This window comes from Schistocerca cancellata, chromosome 1 (genome assembly GCF_023864275.1).
Source record: "Schistocerca cancellata isolate TAMUIC-IGC-003103 chromosome 1, iqSchCanc2.1, whole genome shotgun sequence".
NCBI classification, from domain to species: domain Eukaryota; kingdom Metazoa; phylum Arthropoda; class Insecta; order Orthoptera; family Acrididae; genus Schistocerca; species Schistocerca cancellata.
In genome coordinates, this window is record NC_064626.1 from 1,283,896,757 (window position 1) to 1,283,904,744 (window position 7,988).

Below are 7,988 nucleotides of genomic sequence, written 5' to 3' on the forward strand. Positions count from 1 at the left end.
TCATGTGAAAAGTTTCCGCTGTGGTTATGGACCCACATTGGGAATTACGAGACTTTGAGAGGAGAGTGGTAGTTGAAGCCAAACGTATGGGACATTCAATTTCGGAAATCGTTAAGGAATTCAGTATTCCGAGATCCACAATGTCAAGAGTGTGCCGAAAATATCAAATTTCAGACATTACCTCTCACCATGGACAACGCAATGGCCAACGGACTTCACTTGACGGCCAAGAGCAGAGGAGTCTGCGTAGAGTTCTCAGTGCTAACAGACAAGAAACTCTGCGTGAGAGAACCGCAGAAATCAATGTGGGACGTACGACGAACGTGCCCGTTTGGACAGTGCGCCGAAATCTGGCGTTCCTGGGCTAAGGCAGCAGGTGACCAGCGCGAGTGCCTTTGCTAACAGCTCGACTTCGCCTGCAGTACTGCTCCTGGGCTCGTTACAACAGCGGTTGGACTCTAGACGACTACACAACCACGGTCTGGTCAGAGGTCATGGTAGGGTTCGCGTATAACGCAGATTCTACGAACCAGAGGGCCCAGGTTGTCAGCAAGGGGCTGTGTGAGCTGGCAGTGGCTCCATGACGGTGTGGGCTGTGTCTGCACGGAATGGACTGGACTCTCTGGTACGATTGAGCCGATCATTGACTTCAAATTGTTATGTTGAGCTGCTTGGAGACCATTTTCAGCCATTCACGGACTTCGTATCAATATATATATATATATATATATATATATATATATATATATATATATATGTGTGTGTGTGTGTGTGTGTGTGTGTGTGTGTGAATTCCCAAGGGACTAAATTGCTGAGTTCATCAGTCCCAAGACTTACAGACTACTTAAACTAACTTCAGGGTGCGGGGGGGGGGGGGGGGGCTTGAAAAACACGATATATGGCAATGAAATTTTGAACCACGCTTTACCTGAAAGTAACACATTTACATATAAAATCCTTTGATTATATATATTCAACGTTTTTTAATGAAATTTGAAGTTTTATTTTCAAAAAATAATGAATGTTCGTTTTTCTCAGAAATTATTAAATAGATTTCTACAAAAATTTCTCTGTTTCATCTCTTTATATGTTGTAAGCTTCTCTCATGAGGTTTTTGGAGCAGGTCAAATAGGAGAATTTTCATAGTTTTTTAATTATAATTCCACAAGTACAATTTTAAATTAATGCAAAGTTCCAAGCAGTTTGCCCCATATCTGAGCTTGCAATCAGAATTTCAAATTTTGCTCTTGAGACAACGTTTATTAGGTTTACAGAAATATGTGTACAAAATTTCATAATTCTAGCATTCATAGAATCTGACGGAAAGCTACATAAACTTCAAAAAACAAACTTTTCAGGAAACGCAATTTAAAGTCCAACCTAAATTTTTTTCTTATGTCAGTTTTTCAGAACGCACCGCATTTGTACTCTGGGTCGTCTTTCCCTTCAAGGCCTCTCTTCTGGTTTCTTGTTGTCTGTCTTCTTTCCTTTGCCAGGTCTTCAACTGACTTTTCAGCTGCAGAGACGCGCTGTAAACCTATTTCTCTCAAGATGCCTTGATTAAAATTTCCTGTGTTGAAGCCTATTCTTTCTAATATCCTCATCCTCTGGACTTCCCATCATTAAATACAATAACTGCAACATAAGTTGCAATTCTGACAACTGTAGCGGATGAAAATATGTTTTTAGGGCATCGTTTCCATATGAGTGAATTTAGAGACTCATTTGGATTTTGGGTTTTGCCATGAACATACTTTCTGAGAAGTGCAGGACCGGCCAGAAACCGGTAAGTCGGTTTGACAAGATCCAGGATACAATTTGGAATCCTCGCCTTGTGAATGTAGGGTTTGTTCTCTGAGCTGGTATTGAAGTGCTGCTTCAAAACGTGGACGTGGCAGGGAGGCCGCGTCACACTTTTAATTAATTTTCAGGCACTTCGGACGCGATTTCAACATTGAAACTTTGGGATCTTAATGGCCATGAGTTGTATTAACCAACAAAAAATAAATCGAAAATTGACGTTTTTGGTGAATTTCATCAACGTAACCCCTTAAACCAACTTATTCTAAGAACAAGACACACACCCATGTCCGAGGGAGGGCTCTAACCTCTGGGGGAGGGGCCGCACAATCCGTGACAATGCGACTCAAACCCCGCGGGCACTCCGAGCGGCGAATTCATGTTCCAAAACAACGACGGAATTTTCATGGATGTCAGTTTGTCATGTTATCAGCCCATAATTGTTCGCGATTGGTTTGAAGAACATTCTGGAGCGAACATGTTTGGGACATAACCGAGAGTTCAGTTCGTGCACAAAATCCTGCACCGGCAACACTCCCACAATTACGAACGGCTATGGAGGCAGCATGAATCAATATTTCTGCAGGAGACCTCCAAGGACTTGATTCCGTGCCACGTCGAGTGGCTGCTCTACGCCGGCCAGAAGGTGGTTCGGCACGATCTTAGGGAGAGGTACCTCCCAGAGTAGAACAGCAACTCGACCTGTTATGGACTCAACAAGTCGCTGCAAGTCCGCTGCACTATTGAGCCATTCTGCCTCTGTAACCGTCCGTAATTGAGGACGTGTTACCGTACCTACACCACTGTCCATTAAAATTGCTACACCACGAAGATGTGCTACAGACGAGAAATTTAACCGACAGGAAGAAGGTGCTGTGATATGCAAATGATTAGCTTTTCAGAGCATTCCTGTGCGGTCCTTTCTGGATACAGAAAATGTTCGACTGCTGCCCTGGCCAGCACATTCTCCAGATCTCTCACCAATTGAAAACGTCTAGTCAATGGTGGTCGAGCAACTGGCTCGTCACAATACGCCAGTCACTACTGTTGATGAACCGTGGTATCGTGTTGAAGCTGCACCGGCAGCTGTACGTGTACACGCCATCCAAGCTCTGTTTGACTCAATGCCCAGGCGCATCAAGGCCGTTATTACGGCCAGAGATGATTGTTCTGGGTACTAATTACTCAGTATCTATGCACCCAAATTGCGTGAAAATGTAATCACATGTCAGTTCTAGTATAATGTATTTATCCAATGAATACCCGTTTATCATCTGCTTTTCTTGTTTGTGTAGAAATTTTAATGGTCAGTAGTGTGTTTTGTGCACGAACTCAATTTTCGATTATGTCCCGTAAATGTTCAATGCGTTGTCAAATTATTCGCTCGAACTGTGCAGAATATCTATATACATTACATAAAATTATCTTCTGATAACCTTACACAACTCCCCAAAATTTTTACACAGTTGTGTAAAAATATTCTGAGGTTGGACAGGTGGGAAAATGCATCATTAATATCCTCGAGACACGTGCCAAAACTGATCACTGTTGTCACTGATATTCTCGCCAAACATTCATCTCTCTCTCTCTCTGTCTCTCTCTCTCTCTCTCTCCATATGCTACCTGTTCTTTCGGCGCAGCCTTATATGAAAATAAATCGAAGGAAAGACAGACAATGGCTGTTAGTGCGCACTGAAATAAATCAGTGGCGAGAGCCAGAGCGGGACTTTCCCCGTAGATGTATTTCAGTGCCCACTAGCAGTCTGTCTTTCTTTCGAGTCACACTGACCTCTCCACTCATTTACAAGATTTCGACGTCACTGGCATGTTTATACTGTGGCATGACACTGTTTTCATCCAAAGATAAGAACATGCACATTGTAAGGCAAAACCGACAAGTGATTCCTAGCAGTTTAAATAAAACTGCTTGTTGGCAGCCTGTAGTGCAATGAAAGCACGACAGATTGCGCGATCAGACTAATTCTCACTAAACTGACGATTATCACTTTTTCCGCCAATTTCTTCATGTGCAGACATGTTTACATGTATATTTGTATGAGCACATACAGGCCATTTATCCATGAATGATTTCTTACCTCTTTGAAAGAATTCCTCAATGATGAAGAGGCTTGCTAAAGAGAAGCAACATTTGTATGTTGTCTGTCAGACATTTTATTTCCATTGACAAAGTGTGAATGAATTTTATAGCAGTTATTTCATTCCTTTCCGTGCTCGATCCTCTAGAGGTGTATTGTATTTGTGAACACCGCTATTATTCTCAAACTGCAGTGGATTGTCAATAACAAATTTCATCAGCGAGCAATTGAACTGTATGGACGTGGTCAGCGAATCCCACATAAAATTCTAGTTACTCTCTTTAGCGTAATGAATATCTTTTGCGTAACTGTTGAGTTCCTGTGGAATATTATCCGACAGGGCGTCAGCGAATTATAAGTAAATTGTGTGAAATGCCTTAACTTAATTATTTATATGCCCAGAAACCTGGACATGTTTTTATATCAAAAATAGCTGACGCTGAATATTTTGACGGGTTTATTATATGGTTATTCCCATTTTAAGTTTTCATAGATGTGCACAAGCAAGAACTTTCTATCCAGTTTATTCTCTTTTAATTGGTCTTTACATCGGTAGGAGATAGGATATTTTTGACTGTATAAAACTGAATGGACTGTGTTTCTTTGTAATTTACTATTTGTCCATTAACGCAGAACCAGTTAACAACTTTAATAATTTTGTTACCTTCTCTGTTTATTGTTCTCTGCTCGCTTTGACAGTAATGCTTGTATCATTTGGAAAAAGGTTAAACTCTTCCTCATGTGTAAAATAAAAAATGCAGAACTTAAACATAGAGCAAGAACTCTAATGAAACTTCCTGGAAGGTTAAAACTGTGTGCGGACCGGTACTCGAACTCGGGGCTTTTGCATTCGCAAGCAAGTGCTCCAGCGACTTTTTTTTTATCCGAGAGGGTGTTTCAAGTGACTAACTAAATACAATTGCTAAAACAAGGCAAACATCTGTCTTTTTAATTTTTAAGTTTTTTAATATTATCATTTTATAGGTTTTTTTAGGTCACAACTAGAAGCTGGAGGAGAGAAGGTGCGCAGGGGTCGAGTTCCGAGGCCTGGCCACGATGCCTCATACTTCCCATCACTATACTGCATGCTCACACCGCTCATTTTTTTGTTACATATTTATTTACCTTTCTGTACATAAGTGCAGCGGAAAAACTAAATTAGTCCACCCACCCAGAACCCTGTAAACTCCGCAAGGGCATAAAGGATGGCAGGTGGACCGAGACGAAGGTCTAGGAGCATCATGTCTCATTCCGAATCGGGCTGGCGCCTGCCTCGCATGGAACACGTCAACTTAATGGGCGCGTGGTAAAATCGCTGCTGAGATAATTGGCAAAATACGTGCGATTACGGGAACAGCGCGCAATATCCGCATGTGCAGTCTGTAAGAACTGCAGAAATCAAGACGCGAGTGGCGAACATCTCCAGGTAGATATGCCAAAGGTCCAGCCCTTTATCCAGAAAACTGCCCGAGACTTCGTTGAGCGGAAAATATTCCACTGCCGGGTAAAGAAAGGACTCTGGCTCAGTAACGTTCGGCAGCACACATATAAAACACACAACCATTTGTCGCCCTAACAATCAAACCTCCTCAACCGCGAAACACGTGAATCGGTGATGATCATCGTTGACACTACAACAGACGGAGCAGAGGTGAAAGTCCGCCAGTCCTATAGTATCGAGCGGCTGATTAGTTGGATACTTTCGCATAATACCAAGTCGATCTGGCATGAGTCGGGAAGAAGCTGTGATGAATGTGCCGCCAATCATAGTCCACCGCAACAATGGGAACTTGCGTTCCACGACGTTACAGGCGACACTATGCAGGAAAAGGATATAGAAATCCTTTGCCCATGGCCGGCTCGTTCGTGAGAGTTGAGTGGGAACATAAATGAGTTCCGCAATTAATGCCGCGATTGGTCAAACGTGGGCATGATGCTCCCAATTGGGATCGGCGGAGAGAGGGACACACTGGCACAAGAACGGCATGTAAATGGTGCTTACTGGAGGCCTCGACACCGCACCATTGTTTATACAATGTGGCCTCGCAAAGTGCCGACGCTCGATAGCGATCAAGCCCAACTGTACGCGGGGAGCGAGTAACTACAACACAGCGTACTTTGAAGGTGGATTCAGCCGTCAGAAAACATCCGAATGCCGCTCTAATACAGCGTCCTATCGTAGTCGGCAGCGGTAGAACCTGCGCAGTATGAATCATTGTGGATGTCACATAGACATTCAGGTAGCCAACACGCTGCAAAGTATCGAGGCGGTGTAGAGAATTTTGACTGATCACCGTACAGGTAAGTCTCAAAATTTGTACGACGCATTGCCGACGTAAAATTGATCCCAAGATAGCAGAGACGTTTCACACAAAGCACGGACGCCAGACTTTCCGGGGGTAGCCCGCGACCAACAGGTAGCGCCGTGGATTTGCGCACATTCATCACATTTCCAGCCGCTTTCTCATGAGCCGTAGTGGTTTCGAGGATTTGTGCCACCTCCTTCCCAGAACGAATACTAACTATTTGTAGTATCGTTCCCAGAACCGATCGCGGTCCTCTGGTTTGGAGCCGAGTGGAAGGCTTAAACCAGAGGCTCAGACGATTCTGCGGAGATCTGGGGTGCAAATTTCTCGACCTCCGCTATCGGGTGGAGAAATGTAGGGTCCCCCTGAATAGGTCAGGCGTGCACTACACGCCGGAAGCGGCTACAAGGGTAGCGGAGTACGTGTGGAGTGCACATGGGGGTTTTTTAGGTTAGAGAATCCCCTCCCTAGGCCCGACAAGACGCCTCCTGAGACGCGGCAAGATAGGAGTAGGCAAAATGCAACAGGCAATAACAATATTAATGTGCTAATAGTAAACTGCAGGAGCGTCTATAGAAAGGTCCCAGAACTGCTCTCATTAATAAACGATCACAACGCCCATATAGTACTAGGGACAGAAAGTTGGCTGAAACCAGACGTAAACAGTAACGAAATCCTAAACTCAGATTGGAATGTATACCGCAGGGACAGGCTGAACAGTGAAGGGGGAGGCGTGTTTATAGCGGTAAGAAGTGCAATAGTATCGAAGGAAATTGACGGAGATCCGAAATGTGAAATGATTTGGGTGAAGGTCGCGGTTAAAGCAGGCTCAGACATGGTAATTGGATGTCTCTATAGGCCCCCTGGCTCAGCAGCTGTTGTGGCTGAGCACCTGAAGGATAATTTGGAAAATATTTCGAGTAGATTTCCCCACCATGTTATAGTTCTGGGTGGAGATTTTAATTTGCCGGATATAGACTGGGAGACTCAGGCGTTCATAACGGGTGGCAGGGACAAAGAATCCAGTGAAATTTTTTTAAGTGCTTTATCTGAAAACTACCTTGAGCAGTTAAACAGAGAACCGACTCGTGGCGATAACATATTAGACCTTCTGGTGACAAACAGACCCGAACTATTTGAAAAAGTTAACGCAGAACAGGGAATCAGTGATCATAAAGCGGTTACGGCATCGATGATTTCAGCCGTAAATAGGAATATTAAAAAGGGTAGGAAGATTTTTCTGTTTAGAAAAAGTGATAAAAAGCAGATTTCAGAGTACCTGTTGGCTCAACACAAAAGTTTTGTCTCAAGTACTGATAGTGTTGAGGATCAGTGGACAAAGTTCAAAACCATCGTACAATATGCGTTAGATGAGTATGTGCCAAGCAAGATCGTAAGAGATGGAAAAGAGCCACCGTGGTTCAACAACCGAGTTAGAAAACTGCTGCGGAAGCAAAGGGAACTTCACAGCAAACATAAACATAGCCAAAGCCTTGCAGACAAACAAAAATTACGCGAAGCGAAATGTAGTGTGAAGAGAGCTATGCGAGAGGCGTTCAATGAATTCGAAAGTAAAGTTCTATGTACTGACTTGGCAGAAAATCCTAAGAAATTTTGGTCTTATGTCAAAGCGGTAGGTGGATCAAAACAAAATGTCCAGACACTCTGTGACCAAAATGGTACTGAAACAGAGGATGACAGACTAAAGGATTGGAAAAGGGCACAGGTCATCCCCGTTTTCAAGAAGGGACGTCGAACAGATGTGCAGAACTATAGACCTATATCT